Source organism: Giraffa tippelskirchi, chromosome 10 (assembly GCF_054371585.1).
Source record: "Giraffa tippelskirchi isolate mGirTip1 chromosome 10, T2T-mGirTip1v1.2.pri, whole genome shotgun sequence".
NCBI lineage: Eukaryota > Metazoa > Chordata > Mammalia > Artiodactyla > Giraffidae > Giraffa > Giraffa tippelskirchi.
Window position 1 is genome coordinate 2,573,055 of NC_137284.1, and position 11,207 is coordinate 2,584,261.

Genomic DNA, 11,207 nt, shown 5'->3' on the forward strand with positions numbered 1-11,207 from the left:
TGCAGACCCTCAGCCGGACCCCACCCTCCTTGGACTCTTGCAGTCACAGCTTCAGTCTATTTTTTTCCAGCTTAATTGAGGTGTAATCAGCAAATAAAACAGTGAGATATTTAAAGATCTGTATGTCACGCTGATCCGATACATGTCCCAGTGAGAGAATTCCTCCCGTCTAGTTAATTAGCACATCCGTCGGCTCACGTACTGGTATTTATTTTTTCTTGGTGAGCACAGTTACGTTCCACTCTCCCAGTGAATTTCAATTATACAATAGTGCTATCCACTACAGTCATCACGTTACATGTAGTTCTTGCTTTTAATTAACAGAATGTGCTGGTCACTGAGCGACCCCTCGGGGGACCCTGGCCAACATCTGTATGCACTTGGGAGCCGATGTTCAGCCTGCAGTCCACGCAGAGGTGAAAGAAAGACCTCCCTCCAGAGGGATTCAAGGCGACAGACACTCAGGAAAGTCGACGGATGCGCTAGGAAAGCTCATCTTGACCCCAGACAGCACAGTGAGCCGAGGACCTCACGCCACCAGGAGACGCAGCCCCTGCCCACCCACCCGGGCTGGGTCCCCACCCCCACCCCAGTGCTGGGAGCTTTGTGACGCTTCAGCGCCACCCGTGGCGGGGTGTCCTTCTCCAGGGGAAAGGCTGGCTCCCCTCTGCATGTGCTAGGGTGTCAGTGGCAGCCATTTGGCCCCATCCAGTTGGGCTGCTTACGTGCTCCCCCTGGGACCCTGAGACCTCACCCCAGACTGATACCCAGAGGAGCGCCTGCCTACGTGCCCCAGGAGACCCAACATAAGACGGGATCAGATGGAACCAACCCAAGGCACTTCGACAGAAGAATGGGCCTAAGGAAGTGTTAGTCGCTCAGTTGTATCCAACTCTTTAAGACTCCATGGACTGTATTATAGCCTGCCAGCCTCCTCCGTTCACGGAATTGCCCAGGCAAGAATACTGGAGTGGGTTGCTGTTCCCTCCTCCAGGGGATCTTCCTGACCCAGGGATGGAACCCAGGTCTCCTGCATTGCAGGCGGATTCTTTATGGTCTGAGCCAGCCGGGAAACCTAAACACAGGGCTTAAGTCCTCACTTATTGACAGAAAATAAGGAAAGTGAACGGGGCACGGGCACTCAAGACCACATGGCCAAAAGAAGCTGCAAAGGCTGTGTTTTCGGGTTTTTGCAAGTCCTCCGTGACTCCGGAATTACGGGAAATAAGAAGGGCATGAAGGCAGCGTGACTGCGATGCGAGAGCTGTCACGCAGCCAAGGGGCCTGCGCTCATCTCTGGACTACCCAAATACGGCAAAGGCGCAGGAGCGCACGCAGGGGACGTCAGCTCGGCACCCCCGTGGGGGGACCATGGAGGTGGGGGCAGCGGTCAGTTCCCGCGCTGGAACTCTGGGCTCCCGGCCTGAAGCAAGCGGAGCCAGAGGTCAGGACCTCGATGAGGCGGGATCAGTTTTATTCTTTTACGCGGTTTCTGTGTGTAAACCTTTCCCAGCCATTAATCATTAATCAGAACTTTAATCAATGATAAGGAATGATCCCTCGAGGCTGGCAGAGCTGACGCGGGTCAGGCGGCTGTGCCATCTGGGGGCCGGCTGTGTGCTTCAGACACTTCCTCCTCTTGTCTCCGAGGTCGGCGCTGCCGCGGCCCTTTTCACAGTTGGGAAAACTGAGGCCTGGAGCTTAAAGGACTCGCCCAGGGCCCCCTGGCTAGTGGCGTGTCCGAGCCGGGGGGACTCTCGCCTGGTTCTTGGACCCCTGAGCCACGGTGTAACCCCTGCGCTGCTCGGCATCCATGTGGTCGGACAGGTGGCGTCGGAGCCCCCACGGCAAGTCAGGAGCCCCCTCTCCAGGGCGCTGCTCACAGGAGACTCAGGACATCTGGGTTGATGAGCTCCCGTGACCCACCTGCCAGCGCCTAAAACAAAACACCCAAACCAGACAAACAGAAGCAGCCGCTCACTGACCCGTCAGGCAAACCAGTGACAGTTTTCCAGCAAGTGGGCGGAGGCGAGGGCCTGGCCCGGGGCTCTGGCCCGGAGACCGGCCCCAGCCCCAGAGGAGAAGGGACGGTCTGGACAAAGAGGTGGTGTGTCCACAACGGAACGCGGCTCAGCCACGAGAGAAGACGAGCCCCTGCCATTTGAGGCAACACAGATGGATCCCAGGGCATTATTGTAAATGAAACCAGTGAGACGGAGAAAGATAAATACCGCAGGGTCTGACGCGTATGCGGAATCAACAAGCAAAAAACCAGAACAAATGGACAAGCCCAAAAGATGCAGCGTAGAGCAGTGGCTGAGGGGGTCTGGGGATGTGAAATGGGAAAAGGAGTCATTGGCTCAGAATGGGACAGAGACCGTCCTGTGTGAGCGCGCTGTGGCGTATACAGAGCTCAAAATACAACACACACATCATATCCACACACGACACTGGCCTCCTGTTGTAAACCAGCATCATTTCGCTTTAAAAAACATTTATAAAATGTAATATAGTATGTGCTAAGTCGCTTCAGTCGTGTCTGACTCTGTGCGACCCCATGGACTGCAGCCCGCTAGGGTCCTCTGTCCATGGGACTCTCCAGGCAAGAATCCTGGAGTGGGTTGCCATGCCCTCCTCCAGGGGATCTTCCCGACCCAGGGGTCAAACCCACGTCTCATGACTCCTGCACTGGCAGGCGGGTTTTTTACCATGAGCGCTATCTGGCAAGCCGCCCTTAATAGTATATTTCTGGCAAAAGAGAAGCGCAGATAAGGGGCCAGGTGGACCCACGTAGGGTCCGCGGACTAGGAGGTGGGTCAGGGCTGCGGTCCCCAGATGCCTGGTGTGTTCCCCGCACACCTGCCTGGTGCTCCCAGGTCAGCGGAAAGGGCGCTCTAGGCAGGGGAGCAGCACCCGCTAAGGCACAGAGGTGCCGATCAGGGGGGCCTGCCCCAGGCTGAGAGGAGACCGGCCCAGCTCCAGTCGGCTGGAAGTTTCTCCTGCAGGACAGGCCTCCGCTGCTGCTGGTGGGGGAGATGCCCAGCCCACGGAGGGTCTGCGTGGGAAAGAAAGCAGGACAGGGCGTGGCCAAGGTCCCGGGGGCAGGCTGAGCCCTGAGACTACAACTCGGGGTGTGTGGGGGGAATGCCTTTCCCTCTCCCCGGGGGCCTCCAGAGCTCACCTACCGACCAGCAAGGATGACCCACCCTGGCCACTCAAATGGACAAGCAACTGGGCCCCATTCCTGAGTGTCCTCACACTCTGGGCCACCCACTGCGGCTGAATTCTGATGTTTCTGCATCAAGGTGTCGCCTTCTGGCAAACTCTCCCAGCTTCTCAGGACCAAGGACTGGGTCTCTTCCCATCCTCCTCTTTTTAAAAAACTTGATAGTATACTTATTAGAATAAATACATTGGTTAGACATCTAGATTAAAATGGTTAAAGGATTTTCATACAGTTTTTAGGTACGATGCACACTGTTGTTTACAATAGCATCAGTACTTGAATCTGGGATTTGGGGAAAGATAAAACTCATTCAACCTTTGGGTCCTGACCTGTGGGTCCTGTCCCCCAGGGGACCCGTCCCCAGGGCCAGGAGCTGAGTTCCAGAGGCAGCACGGAGACCTCAGAGCAGGGGCCCAAGCGGAAGCAGTGTGGGTGGGCTGGAGTGGGTCAGGGTTCTTCAAAGTGGGCTGCCGGCTCCGCTCCAGGAGAAGCGGGTGGAGGACGCAGGAGGGGCACCAGGTCCCCCAAAGGGCTTGTGCAGGGTGGCCCTCGTGGGCGACTGGCAAAGCCCCCTCCTGTCCTGCCCCAGGACTGCAGGGAAGGGCAGCGGGGGGCTGTAGGCAGCAGCAGGCGTCCGCTTCAGTGACACCAAGTCCTGGGTGAACCCGAGGGGGTTGGGGAGAGATTTCCAATCACAAGTCTTGTGGCATTCACACTTTGGAAAATGAGTGGACACTTTCCTCCACGTAAAACCTGCTGGAACCTTCAGGCTGTAAAGCAGTGGAAAGGGCAGGTGCTGGGGGACCCGAGCCCTCTACAGATGGGCCTCTGGACGCCCCCTCTCTCCAAGCTCCTGCCCCGGGACTGCCCGCCTAGGGGGGCAGGAATGTGGGACACAGGATGGCAAAGATCTGGGGGCCTTAAGGGAGACCTATGGACGGGCTTCCCTGGTGGCTCTGATGGTAAAGAATCTGCCTGCAAGCTGGGAGACCTGGGTTCGGTCCCTGGGTGGGAAAGATCCCCTGGAGAAGCAAATGGCCACCCACTCCAGTATTCTTGCCTGGAAAATCCCACGGACAGAGGAGCCTGGCGGTCTACAGTCCATGGGGGTCAGACACGACTGAGCGACTGACCCTTTCACAGATGGGGAAACTGAGGCCTGGTGAGGACATGTGGTGATCTCGCCATTTTCTAGGGGGTGGTCTCTTTAGTGGGAGCTGGATGGACCCTGTGAGCCCTAGGCCCTCAAGCCCCGCTTTGCTTGGGGAGGGGAGACAGAGGCCTCAGGTGAGTATCTGCACTCACTCAAGACACCAGGACGAAGGCCGCTTTCTGTGGGTCAGTTTGCACTCAGGAGACGGGCACACGTTAAAGGCCATCTAGGTGCTGGGGGCTGGAGCTCTCTGTCTGGGGGCAGGGTCCTCTCCCCACCTGCGCTCACCTTTGGGCTTTAAAGCGAAGCCTCAGCTCCCCCTGCCCTCCCCAGACCCCCAGGCCCTGCCACGTGCCTGGCCAGCATCACCCACCAACACGTAGCCAACGTCACCCACCTCTTGACTTCTCTTGGGATGGTGGAGGGCTCGGGTTACACTCGGGGAAGGGGAAACGGAGCTTTGGAGAGTAAAGCAACTGCTGGCCCCAGGGCCTGGGTTAGGAATCCCCGAGCCTCTTCCTTGGCTCAGCCCCCAAATCCATTGTGATGCCTGGCGCCATTCACCCGAGACCCACCTCCAGCCCGTCTCCAGCCCCGGGCCTGCACCAGGGCCCTGGGGGCCAGTCAGCTCAGCCCAGGCCAGGCCCGAAGACAGGCTAGCAGGGATCCAGGCTCCCCTCAGGGAAAGGGTTATGCAGGAGGGCCTGTCCTGTACCTCTGGGTGGCTGAGTGCTGACCCAGAGAGGGCCTCAGCCAGGACACCGAGGATGTGGATGTAGAGGCGTCCCAAGCAGGCAGGGGCTTGTCCGCGGCCTCGTCTGGCCACATTCTCAGAGCCCTGCCCCAGATGCCACGCTGGCCTTTAGGTTCCCCCTGGGAGGCGGGTGGGGGTGGGGGAAGGGGACTCCTCCCATCCCCCATCCTCGGGGTTGGGGTGACGAGCCCCGCAAGCTCAGGGTCCACGGGAGGAAGTGCAAGGGCCCCAGACCTCTGGATGTCCCCCGAGGGTGACTGAGGACTGACTGTGAAGCCCGCCCCACACCCAGTCCAGCAGCAAAGCCGTCAGAACACATTGAGCAAACATGTCAATAAATAACAACGGAGGCCTGTCCCTGGGCTCTCTGACCTGGAAGGTTCCGTGCCCAAGTCTGCAGACCTCAGGGGCCGATCCCTCCCCATCCCCGCCCCGCCCCGGAGGGTGATCCCTGAGTGGGGTGGGTGAGCGTCACCCTCTCGGACAGGCCAGGCAGGTCTTGCTCTCGCCAGCTCACCCTCCGGCCCCTCCCTCTGGCCTCCTAGGGACGCAGCTCTCCCAGAAAGGGGAGGCGGGAGAGAGCCACGAGGAGCGCAGCCCCAGAGACAGACCCCGGGAGACCCCGGCCCATTAACGAGCTCTGCCGTATTCACTCCAATAGGCGGGCACAGACTGCCCCACCGCCCCACCCTCCCCACGCCCTGCTCAGGCCTGGCCCTTTAAGCCACCTCCCCTGTGCCGTATTCACCCCAATAGGCGGGCACATCAATACCGCCGCCCACAGCGAACGCGCCTTTACTCAAGTGGAAGCTGCTGAAAATGGGTTCGCGCTGGCTGTCACCCAGCCAGCAAGGGAAGGGACAAAGGCACCGCCCTTGCCCACTGTCGGTCAAGGACCGGAAGGCTCCCTCCCTCCTGGCTCAGAAGCAGGCCCTTCCTTGGCTTGGTCCATCTCCTCTGGGCCATCGCCCCTTCTGCCTTCCTGGGGACTTGCCTACTCCCGGTCCCCAATCCCACCCTGGCCTTAGACAAGGGAACGTGACCCCCAGTTGCTCACAACGGTCAGGCTGGCCAGCGGACTTTGGGAGGGGGCGCCCCATAACCCCTTCTCCATGTGCTCATTAAGCCTGTAAAATATTCCTTCACTGGATTATGAGTGGCACTGCCCAGCTGTGGGGCCTGGACACCCCTGCAGTGCCCCCCATTTCAGCCAGGTTCAGAGAGGGCCTGGTCAGCCTGGGCTCCCCTCCATTCACCCAGTAAATATCAGGCATTCCCCCAGGTCAGCTACTCTGCACACGATACTTCTAATCCAGGAATGGCAGGACCCTTGGGAAGGGGGCAAGCTGGATCCATCCACCCTAGGACAGAGGGCACAGGCCAGTCAGGAGTCCTGCCTGCGGATGCTGGTGAGGCCCACAGACCAGGAGGGAGACGCAGGATGGGGTGTCCCTGGGCAAAGATGATTCTACAGCTTCATTTGAGTACCTACTGTGTGCTAGGCCAGGGAACAGAACCCCAGGGGACACTAGCACCTACTGTGTGCCAGGCCAGGGGTCAGAGCCTCAGTGTACATCAGCACCTACTGTGTGCCAGGCCAGGGGTCAGAGCCCCAGGGGAACATCAGCACCTACTGTGTGCCAGGCCGGGGGTCAGAGCCCCAGGGTACATCAGCACCTACTGTGTGCCAGGCCGGGGGACAGAGCCCCAGGGTACATCAGCACCTACTGTGTGCCAGGCCAGGGGTCAGAGCCCCAGGGGAACATCAGCACCTACTGTGTGCCAGGCCGGGGGTCAGAGCCCCAGGGTACGTCAGCACCTACTGTGTGCCAGGCCGGGGGACAGAGCCCCAGGGGAACATCAGCACCTACTGTGTGCCAGGCTAGGGTCAGAGCCCCAGGGTACATCAAGGCAATGAATGAAGGATAACCCAAGTGCCAACATGTCGCCTGCCGTGGGCCCACCCTGGCCCAGCTGCTCTCTCCGTATCCATCCACTCAACAGAACTGGTGCAGGGTGGAGAAGGTTTCCGAGATGATGGATCATGGTGCTGAGAAAAGGAGGCCTAGCACCTTGGAAGGGAGAAGCAGAGGCCAGTCTGGAGAGAGGAGGGGGTAGAGGGTGGACTTGAGAGGTGAGCAAAGTGCTGGCTCTGAGGCTTTTGCCAAGGGCCCCGTGGGTCCTTCGGGGCTGGCCAATCAGGCTCATGTCTTGAGCTATGGGAACAGTCTCTCACTGGCTTCATGGCCCATATAACCTTGGCAATTCTCTGACGGCCCTGCGCGTTCCCGGGGGGCCGGCCTGGTGGTTCTGAGGCCCCTCCCCGAGCCTCCCTCTCTGAATCCCAAGGGCCTGTGATGAGGGCGCAGGGATTCCCTCCTCGAGGACTCCCGGGGGCACTTCCAGGAGGCCCCACGTCTTGGGCCTGCAGCGCTTCTTACCTTGACGGCCAATTCCCCAGCTCCCTCACTGGACAAAGAACTCAAAGCCGGAGTCCTCGTGTCCCAGACCCAAGTCGCATCTAAGCCCTGGCCTTCGATGGGGCCTGACTTCGATCCTGACCACAGAGCGGGTGCCCACTCCCCTCAGTGTAGATACCAGGATACGCCAACTCTACACCCACGGGCACACAGGAATCCTGGCTTGGAGCAGCTGCGATGCTGGAGGACACATAATCCAAAGTCCAAGTCCTTTGTCCTCAACCCCCACCATCATTCCCTGGATGAGTTCTATCTGCTCACACAGTTCCCCAGACACTGAAGGTGACCAAGCCACCAAGGCCAGCCACAAACCTGCACAGAGCTCATCCCCCGGGGCTTTTCCCTTGACCTGCAGGGGCAAGTCCTCACAGGGCAAGTCCAGCCCTGACAGCAGCCCTCTGTTCCTTTGTGACGGCCTCGAGCAGCACGCCTGGCCCTCGGAGGGGCAGTGCTGGCCTTCTGCGCCACTCAAGCCTGCCCCCAGCCCCTGACGGCACCCGCCTGGCTCCCCTCCACTCCGGAGAGCAGCCAGGCAGTTCTACCCGACCTGTGGACCCCTCCCTTCAAATCCAAAAGATGGGGATCCTTTTGACGCGCGCCGTGAGCTCCTGAACAGCCCCCAGTCCCAGGGTTTGGGCCTCACCCATATAGTCGCTTCCTAGCTGCGGCTGCACACCTGCCCCTTGAGTGAACGGGAAGCGCGGCGATACCTTGGGTGAGCTCTCGTCCACCTGTGCATTGTGTGGGTGTGCACGTGTGCACACACTCTGGCTTAACCACAGCATCAGTGGGAAGCACGAGTCCCCCAAACACAGCTGCCGAAAACACACAATCTTCAAACCACTGGCCTGTCACGCAGGTTTTCTTCCCTCCTCCAAGGGCAGCATGTCAGCTGACGGTCACAGTTCAGGAAGCTTCCAGGAAGACAGATTTCAGGAGAGAAACCGACCCCAGACCTTCTGAGCACCGTAATGACCATCCTAGCAGGGAGGGGCTGCGGCTGGCATTCTGGAAAGAGCTGGGAACAGACCTTTGGAGACTCAGCTGAACCCTTAGCCCGACTCAGGCCAGCCTGACCCCCGTGCCCAGGAACAGGGGGCTTTTCTCTGGTGTCCAGGACGCACCGCCCACATGGGTCCACGTCGGCACAGCGGCCTCCCCAGGACAGGGCCCAGGACTCCCAGCCGCTGGAGGGCTTCCGCCTGGCCCATTTGCTTTGTCACCATCTCTAAACACAGCTGGCAAGACAGACTAGACGGACGCACTAAGTGCCTGCCCTCCTGACACCTGGGCCCTGCCCCGCATGTGAGCAGGCAGACAATGGGACCGCAGACCTGGAGCCTGAGGGGAGCTGTCCAGATGACCCTCAACTGCAGGTGGCCCGCAAAGCCCGTCAACTTCAAGGAGTGGCGCGGCCTCACACAGCCAGGGAAGTGGGTAAAAGCCACGGGGCCGACCACTCTGCCTGCCATTGTTGAGGGCAGCGCTCTGCTGTCTGAGACCCGGCCCACACAGGTCCCCACCCGCAGGCTGGGCCCACACCCTGGCTGTGACCAGACTGTGGCTGGACCCGGCCTGGGGGCGTCCCTGGGGTGGGGGGAACCACAGAGGTCAGCCTGTAAAAGGCACCTTGAAGGGGCTCCAGCAGACGGGCAGACACACATACAAATGATCTCTGGTGCAGACGGAGTAGCGAGTTGGAAAAGCCTCCAAATGGTGAGAGAGCGGAAACCCATCCAGCTGCTCGGCTGGGGCCTGGCTCAGCCCACGATGAGCAGGGGGCAGAGAAGCCCACCTCCCCATGGCAGGGCCTGTCCACACCCCTCAGGGGCCACTCGGAACCCCGATTCCAGGGTCTTCCACAGCAGACTGCCGAGCTTGGCGGGGGTGGGTGGAGGGTTGGTCCAGGCAGTCCCTGGGGGTCCCAGGGGCAGTGGCTGCCCCCAGGGCTGCTGGCACCCCCACACCACGTCCCGCCCTCCCCCGACACCCAGGTATCCTCAAGTGCACAGGACCCCCATGCAGACTCATGTTCCCCAACAATGTCCGAGGCTCCGTGTCTCCAGGGGCTCAGTGGTCAAGAGAAGGAGGGGGTGGGGACAGCAAAGGTCCTCCCCCGAGCTCAGGCAGCCTCACTGAGGACACAGACCAAGCCCAGAGCTGGGAGGCCAGACCCCAATCCAGACCGCAAGCAAAGGCAGCACACCCCCTCCCCGCAGACCCTGCCCCTTCAAGCCTCCCTGGGTCTGGGCTGAGTGGGGACACAGAAGCAGCTCCTCCAGGGAGCCTCTTTCAAGCCTCCCAAACTGGGGAGCCCGGTTACCTGCCCGCGCCCCCCTCCCCGCCCCCCGGCTTCCCAGGGCCGGCCACGGTCGGGGGCTGCGGGGCTAAGCCTCCGTCCCCCGGGTCCGCAGACTCTGGCACGGGGCTCCCCCACCCCGCAGCCTGTCCCCCCTCCACCCGGCGGCCGGCTGGACGCTCCCGACCCTCCGGGCCGCAGCCCCTCCGGCTCCCTCCCCGCCCGCTCCCCGGCGCCTCCGCAGCCCCGCCGCCCCCTCCCCGCCCGCGGAGCTCCTACCGTGAGAAGCGGGGCGCGCTGGGCCTGGCCGGGCCGGGCCGGGCCGGGCGCGCGGGGGCTCAGCTGGCGACGCGGCCCGGCTGCAGGAAATGCCAGAAGACTGATCCAACCGCGGGAGCGGAGGGAGGGAGCGCGGGGCGGAGGAGAGGAGGCAGGGCGGAGGGACGGAGGGCGCGGCGGCCGCAAAACCCGGGCGGGATTGCGGTGCGGAGCCGGCGCGCCTCGGACACCGGCACGCTGTGGGGCTCCTCTCCTGCCCCCAGCCCGCCCCGCGACGGGGGTGCGGACCCTCCTCCGGAAGAGGGGTGCTCCCTTCCAAGAGGCTGGGGTCAGCCTCCAGGGGTGAGGGGTGTGGGAGGACGCGTCGTGGTTACAGATGCTTGCAGGCCCCCAGCACCACCCCCCAGCCAGGGTGTGAGGAGACCCCTCTCTTTCTGAGCCCAAGACTCTTACCAATTCTCCCCCAGGTGGAAGCCACCAGACCACAAGAGGAACCCCAGAAATCCGAGCCCATTGTCCTTGTCCCCTGTGTGTGGTTAGATGGACACTGCTTCACACCCACGTTTCTAACAGCATCTCTTTCTCAGGATATATATATACACACATATATAGAGATATATATATGTGGGGTTTTTTTGCCAGGAGCCCTCCTTCTTATGAATTTCCTCCTGTGTGTCCTTCTCACCCCTTCTGCCCTCAGAGACAGTTTTAGACCCTGAAACCTTACTGTACACATAGGTTCTAATTCTGCTAAACAACCCCAGGGGGAGATGGGAAGGTCAGGGGTCTCCCCCAGTCCTTTCTGGATGCCTCAGGACCTCGGTCACAGAGCCTGCTGGGGTCTTCCTCTCGCCCTGTCCAGCAGACCAACTGGAGCCGAGCCCACCCACTTCCAGGCCTCGAAGACCAGGTAGGGTTTCCAAACTCTCAGTCACTCCCTTCCAAGGGGCAGGACTGACCCTTGGCTGAGCCCCAGCACCTCTTGTTGCTGGAGTGTTCCCTGAGCCTGGTGGTCA

General features: G+C 60.9%; 1 protein-coding gene across 4 annotated transcripts in view; it reads right to left on the reverse strand.

Moving 5' to 3' along the window:
• The window catches only part of OSBPL5 (oxysterol binding protein like 5), a 66,665-nt gene extending 56,204 nt beyond the window's left edge, over positions 1 to 10,461 (reverse strand). For 2 of the 4 annotated variants that reach the window (XM_081537761.1, XM_081537757.1), the window contains exon 1: positions 10,192 to 10,349. The gene's annotated coding sequence lies outside the window, so the exon portion shown is untranslated. Of the gene's footprint in view, positions 1 to 10,191 lie in introns of all 4 variants that reach the window. The other 2 variants (XM_081537758.1, XM_081537763.1) reach the window with 2 other exon arrangements.
• Positions 10,462 to 11,207: the final 746 nt, after the last annotated feature.